The sequence below is a fragment of the Anser anser genome (assembly GCF_964211835.1).
Source record: "Anser anser genome assembly, chromosome: 1".
In the NCBI taxonomy this organism is placed as follows: domain Eukaryota; kingdom Metazoa; phylum Chordata; class Aves; order Anseriformes; family Anatidae; genus Anser; species Anser anser.
In genome coordinates, this window is record NC_139720.1 from 50,660,174 (window position 1) to 50,672,185 (window position 12,012).

The window sequence follows — 12,012 nt, forward strand, 5'->3', positions numbered from 1 at the left end:
AAAGTACACGCGAAGGGCAGAGGAAACAAAAAAATATATTAATACATTAGATTTTATCCTCAAATTTCCATCACTGAATTTACTATCTGGATGCTTCTTTTGCACAGCAACTGTTATAAAACATGTAAAAAAAAAAAAAAAAAAAAGGGGGCTTGTCAGTAAAATAAACATATTCCCAATATACAGAGATCTGATGCATGGAGCAAGTGTGCCATTTTTACAGAAAAATTTTAATTGTAAATCACTCCAACAACACCCTTCAGGCCTCTATATTTCCCTAAGTTACACAAAACAATAATATGAATGATTACCAATATTTTAAACATTAGTATGTAAATGAACCTAGCTAATGTCAGTGTAATTCTACCATAATATTAGGAAATCCAGAACTGAAGTTTAAAGGATAAGTTTTTTAGCTTAATGAGAAAAAAAAAATCCACAAGAATCAATTTTTAATCATTATGTTCACAGAACAATTCCTTATTAATTAAATTCTCAGTGCTGTCTATCTGTGCTATGATGTCACATCATCAATGGTAGAGAGGGGTCTCTATCTATGACATCATCAAACTAAAACCCAACTGCAGCTCACTAGCCAGATTGGTCCCACAATTAGCTGGCTGCAAAAATGTTTCTCACAAGAACTACATTCTCTGTTTCACGCCCTTTTCACTCCCCACAATGTCAGGAGTCACCCCTCTAATACATGAGGTTCTTATCTCCCACATCTGCCCCAAGCCTTAGCACTGTAGCTCCCTTCCTTTCATGCTGTTTCCTCAAAATGGCCATGCTGCCTCCAGATTCCTCCTGCTTTGCCACATATATCCCACTCACCCTGCCTAGGAAGGTCTTCACTTGTCCTCACCTCCAGCAGAGTTACCCAATTAAAACTCTGAAACCACTCGTACACTTCACAGTGGCAGAAGACAAGGACTTCTTAAGTCACTGAGGAGAACAGCCCCACATCTACCACCTGCTAACAAGTGGGGTTGCTGAGGGACAGGCCAGGGAAGGGCAGCACACCAAACGATTTCTTTCTTGTCCAAGCAGTGAGAAGAAGAAATTCCTTGTGATGTTACATGCTCTGCAGGTCATTATTAACTCAAGAACATATGAGAAAAGTGACCACTACTGAGTAAACGACAAAAAAAAAAAAAAAAAAAAAAGCTAGATTAGTCCTCTTGCAATTGATTGATATTTAAGAAAACTTAGTGGCCATGAGAATTCAGAAATCCTTTGTGTATTTTGAAAAGCTTTTAAATGCATGTTCCCATCAGCTTCCTTCATTTAACACCTCCATACTCCTTGCACTGCAGTCATTAAAGAAATACCAGAAAAGAACTGCTAGCTGAAGGCTAAAAACCTTTCATTTCTGGCACCACACTGTAAACTAAAGCTGTAGAACATTACAGTTTATTTGGGGAAAGCAATCAAGCTAATCAAATTAAAATGCTTTAAATGTTTCTGATAGATTTGTCAACAAACTGGTCTCTTGTGTGAATTTATCTTAAAGCAAGAGGCTAAAGCAAGCTGTTTTATCACTGTGGTGGTTTTACCCTGCTGGGCAACTGAACTTGACTTTAACCGCTCTCTCACTCCCACTCCTCAAAGTAAAAGGAGGAAAGGAGGAGAAAATACAACGGAAAAGGCTCAAGGGTTGAGGTAAGGACAGGGAGGTCTCTCAACAATTATTGTCTCCAGCAAAACAGATTCAGCATAGGGAGATTAGTGTAATGTATTGCCTATCACTAGCAGACTAGCATAGTGAGAAACTAAAAGCAAACTAAAAACATCTTTCGCCCCCATCCACCCTCTTCTACCTCCTCCCCCAGAGCAGCGCAGGGGAACTGGGAATGGGGGTTGCAGTCAGTCCCTAACACTTCATCTCTGCTGCTCCTTCACGGTCACTCTCTACCCCTGCTCCCCATGGGGTCCCTCCCACGGGATACCATCCTTCCTGAACTGATCCTGCGGGCGCTTCCCACAGGCAGCAGCTCTTCAAGCACTGCTCCAACATGGCTCTGTACCACGGGGTCCATCCGTCAGGAGCAAAGTGCTCCAACACTGGTCCCCCACAGGCGGCAGCTCCCCCCAGACCCCCTGCTCCTGCGTGGGCTCCTCTCCACGGGCTGCAGCTCCGGCCCGGGGCCTGCTCCTACGGGGGCTCTCCATGGGCCGCAGCCTCCTCCAGGCCACATCCACCTGCTCCACCGGGGGCTCCTCCACGGGCTGCAGCGTGGAGATCTGCTCCGTGTGGGACCCATGGGCTGCAGGGGGACAGCCTGCTCCACCAGGGGCCTCTCCAGAGGCCGCAGGGGAACTTTCTGCTCTGTGCCTGGAGCACCTCCTGCCCTCCTTCTGCACTGACCTTGGTGTCTGCAGGGCTGCTTCTCACTCCTCTCTCCCAGCTGCTGTCACAGCGCAGTTTTTTCCCTTTCTTAAATCTTTTCTCACAGAGACTCAACTAATGTTGATCACTGGCTTGGCTCTGGCCAGCAGCGGGTCCCTTTGGGAGCCGGCTGGATCTGGCTCTGATCTGACATGGGGCAGCTGCTGGGCTCTGCTCACAGATGCCAGCTCTGCAGCCCCCTGCTACCAAACCCTTGCCATGTAAGCCCAATACAGAAAGAAGAGAGGGAAGGGTGACACTAGTGGAGCCAGAGATCTGTCCACGATGTTTGGGTGTGAGAGCAGCCAAACTCAAACAGCAGTCATTCACATGCACACTCCATGAAACAGCGGCTTGATGAACTTGTACGTAGGCTTATTACATAATGGCACCATTCTTCAGCTATGGACACCGAACAGCCAATTTTGAGTGTAATCAGCTTATGTTCTTTTCTGCAGTCACTTGAGTGCTCTTCTCCTGAAGTCCCATTCATCAAGAAAGAAAACTCCACTAAGATCAGGGGAAACATGCACAATTACTGCTTAAGTGCTGACCCTCATGAGGGAATAGTGGGAAAAAGGAAGTTTTGGTAAACTTTTCCCTCAAACACCACTCTGTTGTAAGTAGTTGCAGCTGCAGTAGGCTCTGATCCAATGCGGTCCAGACATTAAAATTGGGAACATAAAAAAAAAAAAAACCTTTTTTTTTTTTCTAAAAAGAGAAGGAACAGATTCGATAGGCAGTGAGTTGAAGCAAAACTCAAAAAAAAAAAAAAAAGAAGTGTGTTACGCAATTACGAAGATCATATATAAAGGGAAATAGCAGAGATTTGGTATTTAATAGATTAATATCTTAGCTAACAGTCTTTGTAGACCATACAATGTTGTTTTGGCTCCATTTTCTGTAGTAAGTTGTGGGATAATGTCTGTGGTAAGTAGGGAGTTAGCCTACTGTGATACAAAAGGACATGGATTTCAGACTTGGCAGCTAGATACTTCAAATCCTAGGCAAAAAATGCGAAGATTTCATAATCATCAGAATTGCACAACTTCTTGTGGTTTTCTCATAGCTTGCCATTTCATTGAAAGAAAACGTTTTTATTTTTTCTTTCCTAAAAATATAATAATACAGTGTAAACCATTGTAGTGCCAATCCCTTCACCCAGATTCATGCAAAAATGTCTTCTGCCAACTGCAGTTACAGGGAAAATAACTGTCAAGTCTCAGTAATCTAATCAGTTCTAGCAAGGCTGTGTGAGAATGTAGAAATTGGGAAAATTTCTGATTTTATTATGCAGGTACAATAGTTGAAACCATAACTGAAGGCAAGGTGCTTTTGGAAAATCTTGCTTACTCCTCTCCCCTTTTTGCAAGGAAAGCCTGCTTTTTATACATCTTTCAAAAAACAATTTACTACTGCAGTCACTGGAGCAAATATTTTTCCTATTTATCCCAACTATTTTTTTGTTGTTTCAAGATCTCTTCCTTTGTAGCGACTGCCATTAAAGATGGCAGCTTTAAAGTGGCAGTAAGCAATCTCAAAGGTTTTACTAATGTCCATTCTTACAAAGATCTAGCTGATGGTGAAGACAGAGTCTACATATGTCTGATAGAGCTACAGAAACTTCTGCTTTTGGTGTTTCCTTCTCTGCCCTTACCACCAGTTCCTATTCTTTTCTAGCCACATAGTGATCTCAGAGCCAGTTCAGCAGAAAATTAATTCCTTTTTTTTTTTTTTTAAGTGAAATGTTATTTTTTCAGTGTAGATATTTGAGCATTTGAACTGACTCTTTTTGCAGATTCAGATTACTTCAAGTGCTGGCATGAGAGGTGTGGCATATGGAGCTGGAGTGGACAAATGGTAGTATTCTGGCAATGCCAGTACAGATTAGCTTAAAAGTGATGTTGCGGCTTTATACTCCTTCTTGAAGTCGTCTGTATGAAATGTCTAAAACAGCTTAAGTTAGACTAAACATTCTATTCCTGTCCCTTTCTGAGGCTATATATTGCTATCTAAGTAAGTGCTCCAGCTGGGCTGAAGAAGATATGTTAAAAATGTGCAGTCATCTTATGATTAGCTGGAGATGAAACTTTTTAGAGCAATAGTGCTAAGAGAGTATTGACTTACCTAAGTGGAATTATTTTTTTCTGTGTTATGCATTTGGAACATGTTTGTGAAACAGATTACTAATTCTGTAAGAAACATCAAGTGAAACAAGCTAATGTACTCTGTACCCTAAATTCAGTCGCCAGTAAATCATATCCCATGTTAATAAAAATAGTCAGATATGGCCAACACAACTATTCCCTGGTTAATTAGAGACAATGGTAAAAATTGCTATTTTGGTGGATATTACAGTTCTTCCTATAGTAAATTCAGCAGGTTATATCACGAAGTCGATTATGGGATAAAGAGAACAATTATAAAGAGAGAGGAGAGGTAGAAGCAATGACTTTGAAAATGTATACTCTATTTTATGTATTTTGCTAAAAAATTATTAGTCAGATTGAATGCAATGAGACAAAAGAGATATAATTGTATTTTAAAGAGTTATATGAAGATTTCTTTGGGTTAGGTGAATCCCTAGGGTCCAAGCAGACTGTTTTATTCTGCTCTTCTGACATTTATTAGCATATGACTGTGCCAAGACATAGGCAGGATGCTTCTGTAACAGAGTCTAACCAGATATACTAAAGCATTTTTGAAATAATTGCCCGTATGCTTCACTCACACTCTTAAACAGATAGACACTGTGATGCAGAAGATTTCCCTACATAGCATCATTTAACCTCTCTCCAGTCTGGAGTTTGGAAGGAAGCTGGCTTCCAAAATGAAGAATTCTAGGAAAGCTTATAGGGTAAATAATAGTGCTTTAGAAACTGGACAGAAATGTTGTGTTTTTACTCTCTGGAGATATGTTCTACTTTAATTCAATTCAGCTGTCCTCATCACGATTTACTGAGAAAGAACGATGCTGTAAAAGTGACCACAATATGCTAGAAAAAATTGGCAGCAGCAACAGAAAAAAAAAAAAAATGTGTTCAATCCCCAAAAGAATGATTAGCTAGGAATAATGAAGCCTGTTAAAATATACTATAAGAGGTAGCTAAAAGACCATAAAAAGGTGAAAAAAATGAGTTAAATCTGCCAGCAGCAAAGTACAGTTTAGAGACTATACTGAAGGTTCAAAGGATATGCATATTTCCTGTCATGAAAGATTTGAGAAAAGCAAAAGGAAGCCAGCATGGCTAAACAACAGTGCTAAGAAAGATTATTGAAGACAAGAAGGCATGTTTGAAAATGTTGAAGTGGTATCCAAGTATGGAAACTAGAGAGGGTGAAACTTTGGCAGGTTAAACATGAAAATGCAGTAAGGCAAACCAGAAGACCACTTGAGGAAAGTTTGCAAAAAACAACAATAAATATTTTTTTAAAATATATCAGGCACAGGAAGTCTGTCAGGGAGTCCAAAGAGCCAGGAGATATTCAGAGGATAAAAGGAGCACTCAGGGAAGTTAGGGCCATTAAAAACAAAACCAAAAACCAGGTTTACAGGTACTAATACTGGGACTATGTCATTCAAAATTTTATAAAATAGTGAGTTTCCTGTAACTATTGCATTTGTTAAGGATAGAGGAGTTTAGCGTCAGCATAGAAGCATAGACGGAAAGCATGAGATATCATGACTGGATGTTAAAATGATAGATAAGTTTCAGTGAAGATTAATGTAAATGCTGCACAAAAGAAGACAAAAGTGATAATGGACTCTGACCAGTACCCCAGAGGAAAGAGATCAAGGACACCTCAAGTACTGTGTTCAGTTTTGGGCCTCTCGCTACAATAAGGACATCAAGGTTCTCGAGCGAGTCCGGAGAAGGGCAACAAAGCTGGTGAGGGGTCTGAAGAACAAGTCTTACGAGGAGCGGCTGAGGGAGCTGGGATTGTTCAGTCTGGAAAAGAGAAGGTTCAGGGGCGACCTTATTGCTCTCTATAGATACCTTAAAGGAGGCTGTAGCGAGGTGCGGATTGGTCTATTCTTCCACGTGCCTGGTGACAGGATGAGGGGGAATGGGCTAAAGTTGTGCCAAGGGAGGTTTAGGTTGGATGTTAGGAAGAACTTCTTTACTGAAAGGGTTGTTAGGCATTGGAATGGGCTGCCCAGGGAAGTGGTTGAGTCACCATCCCTGGAGATCTTTAAAAGACGTTTAGATGTAGAGCTTAGTGATATAGTTTAGTGGAGGACTTGTTAGTGCTAGGTCAGAGGTTGGACTAGGTGATCTTGGAGGTCTCTTCCAACCTATATGATTCTGTGATTCTGTGATTATAATAGACGTTTCTATGCTCAGCACTCAGTTACTATAGAAAAGCAAACACGCTGTTGAAAAGTAGCAAAAAAGGAATACAGAACCAAAGAGTATCATTAGGCCACTGAATAAACTCTACACACTTTCTTCCATTAGAAATAGGAGTCATCAAACAAAACTAGTGATTGGTTGGGTCAAAACAACCAAAATGTAACGTAGCTGAGCTATAAGACTTCTTGCCACAAAATTCTTAAAGAGTTAATGAAAGACAAAGTGATTAAGGGCTATTAAAAAAAAAACATCATCACTGACACAAAAATTTAGTCACTGAGCCAAAAATTGATGGAAGCCAGGAGAGTATTCTGGGGAAGTGATACTGTAGGCTCTTTCTCTCTCTGTGTTTGTTAGACTGGAGAAAAGAAGGGGGGACCTAATAGCAGTATTCCAATACCTGTGAAGAGGCTACTGAGAAGATAGAGGGTGGACTAGAGTTCTCCTGAGGTCCCTTCCAAAGTGAATTATTGTGATTCACTAAGCTTTGGCACTGTTGAAGACAGGTTACTAAGCTAGCTGTGCTTTTGTCTGATCCAGTACACCAAATCTCATCTTATATACATGTTGACATTAGAACACACAGTTATAAATTCAAGCTCAAACTCAAGGTCATGTAAAAACTCACTATCATTGCAAGGCGAATTAAGGAAAGAGTCACTTATATGTGAAGAGTCAAGAAATAAAATTGACTTTCTGAGATTTACCTTCATGCTTTCAAAATAAAAAAAATATTGAAGTCCTCACAAACCATATAATTTATTGTGTCTGAAGATTTTATGGGAAACAATATCAAAAATAAATTAATTTATAAACTCAATATATATCATTTTAGTAAACAATGAAGGCTGCAGTTTAATTGGCAATTTAGAAGTCACAGGACTGACATATTGCTAACAAAAATGTGACATGTTCAGGAAGAACAAGCAAGGAAAAATGGGACAAGACATTCTACTCTAAATTATGACTGCTATATGATGTAAAGTTGTACAAAATGTTATATGTATCAAATATATTATCTGATATACAGGAATAACCAAGAAGCCAAATGGAAGAATGTCCATAAATGGAAGTAAAGTAGAAAAAAGAATAGGTACATTGTCTATTGTAGTATTGTTACTTTAATTTGAAAGAAAGTTTTTATTCTGAGATATTGCAGTACACTAAGGCCAACTTTTTAATATTAGAGTTAGAGGAAATTATAAGGGGACTGTTGCTTTAGAGGAGACTAACAGATAGAGAAAGTGTCTGAGGATATGCAAATGGACAATTATTTTTATGCAACTGATCGGAAAATGATGGAGTACAAATCTAAAAAGAGCAAAAAAGGGGAGGAGTGAAAGCAACCAAATAATAACAATAAAAATATTATAAAATTTATCTCAGGAGCATGTGGCTTTGATCTCTTGGGAAGGTGTAATAAGGAGAAAAGTAAAGTAGCAAAGTAAGTACTCACTGAAATAAAACTTATCAAACACACAATTAGTCTGAGACACAAAAAAAAAAAGAGAGAGAGAGAGAAGGAATGGATTTTGCTTCATTAAGTGCAACTGAAGAAAAAAAAAGAATCATGCAAATAAAAAACATAAAACGGCAAAAGACATCAAAAGACTTAATATAAAGGAACAGCAGAAGTACATGGAGTAAATCAAAAGCTACTGTTAAGACATTAAGAAGTTGCAGGTGAGGAGAGTTGGATGAGAACAGAAATGAGTTAGCAGGAGCGCTGAAAGACAAAGCAGCAAGAAATTAAAGGAATGCTAATTTTGGTTTTGGGGCCTTTTCTAATTGAAGGCCAGAACCATCAGGAGATGGTCACACTGCCTTCATACCACTCTCAGGAGCAACAACAGCATATTTTAGGTGGTAAGGGCCTGAGGTAAGGGCCATGGTGGTAAGGGCTATGATGTGCTTTTCAATGGAGTTGTGAAAAACATATGGTAGCATATGCCACATCACAACTGAAAGCAGACATTTCTGGACACTTGTATGGCTTCTACTGGAATGCCACACAACAGAGTTGCAAATGCAGTATTGTATCCAGAGTTATTTCAGCTCAGTGTTGGATTGAGGAGGCAAGCCTGATACAATGACTCAATTAAAATACAATGGTCATTATTTTGTTTGTACCTTTAGTACTATTAATTATTGGACTTTTTTTTTTATGGATATATATTCATATGCATGAATATGATTCAGTGATATATAACTTACTTCCCAGGCACACAGAAGTCTTTTTTTTTTTTTTTTTCTGAGATTTGTTTTATTTAAGTTTAAGTTTACTGTTTGCTGAAATCTTAACTACCTTCATGATACATACAAAGCTAGCTGTTAAAATGTTTCAAACTGCAGAATATTAACATATTCTGTAAAGTCATTATTCTGCCTTCCAGGTCTCACATAAATGTAAAACATATAGTACTGTAAACAACTGTGATACACTTGTTTAGGAAAAGAAGAGGTTTCTGGTCTTGTCAGCATCAGGCAGACACAACACTCTTATTCTTTGCCCTTTCTAAGCTCTTTAATGACATTTAAAAATGCAGGAATCAGCACCTTGTCCGAAACATTGGCCAACATTTATATCCCAAATTTATAGTCACTTCCCCGTTTTCTTGGTGCTAATTAGGAGTAATTATCTTGCTTAAATGCTCTTTTAAAAACAAGAACCTTTTACAAAATCTATCAAGTTCTGAGTATCTTAGTTCCTATGAAATGCAATTCTATTTAAAAGAAAAATAGATAAAGTATTAAGATATTCTAACTAGAATTTAGAAGCTATATAGTACTTTCTATAATTCTTCTATTGTAGTTCTATAATGCAATTTCTCTTCAGTCTTTCTATTAGTCAAGTGATAATTTAAGAATTAGAAAAGACTTGTCTTACCTCTCAGCTAGAACTTTATTGTGATTAAAAGTGTGTAACATGTAGTACTCCAGCAGTTTCACCTGCATGGTTAACGTGACTATAATGACTGCTTATCTTGCTCTGGGAGATACCAAATTCACTTTTTCAAATATATGCACATCAGCAGCATCTGTGGAACTCAAAACAAAAGGAAAACATTCACTGTGACCTAAAATGAAGACTTATCGGTAAGAAATTTGTACATGAGTTTTACTCTTGCAGTGACTAGTCAAGTGATGGAGAACATTAGCAGTAAATTCATCAGCTTCTTCATAAATTGAAGAATTATATTGCTTTGGATAAATCAGCCCCACTAATGTTCAAAACAGAAAGCAATAATCCACTGAAACACAGCTTCCTTGCTTTCAGTGAGTTGTGTTAATAGATAGCGTTCATATTCTCATATTCATTTTACAAAAAACACAAGCTGCTAAACCAAACACTATGAAGCATACACAAATACAGAATCTTTTCACCCAAATGACTGACTGTTCTAGGAACATGGTGAAATTTTTTCATTGAAATAGATGATTCTCTGATTTTCAATTAACCACATAGTTGTTATGCAAAAGATCCATTTAAAGGAAACACAGTTTGCTGGGCTATAATCATGTCACATGTTGAAATTTTATGCCATTTGTGATACACAATGCTATGCTGTTCTCTTCTCACTATGTGTAGACTGTAATAATTAAAATTATAAAAATATATATAAAATACATATAACAATCTATAAGATATGACATAAAACAACATAAAGTATGTAATATTTAATATGTAACATGATATATTTAATCATAAGAATTATATAAAACAGATCCACATGGAGAAAAACTGTTAAATACAGCAAACATTTCCTAATTAAATATGTAGGATAGCATGAGAAGTAAGTGGGAAGACTGAAAACATCTGGAATTCATTCACTGGATAAAACAGAAAATCAAAACAGATAAGAAGAAAAACAAGAAATGAAAGTTAAAAAGTTAAAAGTTTCTCAAATATATTCTTAAATATACTCTAAATATAATTGCTTTCTATATAAGGACAGAAATAATTATTCTTATAACTACTCAGGAGAGAATCACCAGAACTGTTCAGGAAACAAGCAGCAGAGACTAATTATCCAGTCAATAAAAATATTGTCTTAGGACTTCTTGTCTTCTATATTCTGTGACATCTTGACTTCTATATTCTGTGACATGGATTTCTTCACTTTCATCACTGTGAGCTGAACCAATAAACAAGATTAAAAAGGTACATGGTGCCTCTGCCTCTGAGCTTTTATGACCACTGGCAAGTTCAAGAACTGATCAAAGTTAGAGCTCCAATTGTGCAGTGAAGGAAGAGTATCTAAAAATGCATGATTTGTGGAGTGCTTTATGCTTCCCAGGAAATGATGGCATGAAGAATGCATTCCCACCAAGCAACTGTATAAAATATAAGCCTCTAGGTGTTCCCATAGACATTATCTACCACAGACTATTCAGCCTTTCCAACTTCTAGCTCTGGGCTAGTTCCATGGAAAGTCTTAACAGCCTATAAATATCTCTTCAGGTAGGTAAAGCTACATCTACATTAACAAATACCTCAGCAAGTAAAAGCAGATTGGAAGACTAAAGCTGCTGCTGCCCCTACATCTGCATTATTTATGTCTCAGGGGTCTTCTCTCAGACTAGATCTGGTCTGATGCCTTGAAGTGGACATTCCCATCATGAACAAGACTCAGCTACTCAAAGGACTGGTCAATGGTTTGGAACCCCCACTAAGGGTTGTGTACATCTGTACATTCCTGGAGAAAAGCTTCTGGTTTAGTTTCAACCAGACGGAAACTAATACACATGCACAAAACCTGCTCTATAAACCAAGCCAATGTGCCTTCAGTGGAGATGACTGAGTGCAGTTTGAAAACTGCACTACTGCACTGCATCAACACACTCATGCACGTGTCCTACATCCAATACAGCAGTGGCAGTGGTCTTTTCAGCTGTCTAGGCACAATGTAAAATTTCTGTTGGTAAAATCCTAGCTCAGAACCTCAGTTGTGCAAGCAAAATTGAATTCCACCTTCATCTTCACAGAAGTAAAATTTGCCTTCACAGAGCAATGGACATATTCCATAGACACTGCACTTCTGGAGGGTGGAGGCAAAGCCCTGCTGAAAATCCTGATGTGCTTGCAATGCAACCATCTTCAGGAGAGACAAGGGAAGAGGGTTTATGGCCAGGAGCCACCTAGCTTTCTGTGCTTTGTTCCTCCTTCCACTGCTGGAGCCACCCACTGTTTGTATGGCCTTCCCTCCAGCAAGAGCGGATAGGGTAGAAGTGAGTAATCAGACAAGTGCAGGATCAAGCAGCAGGGCT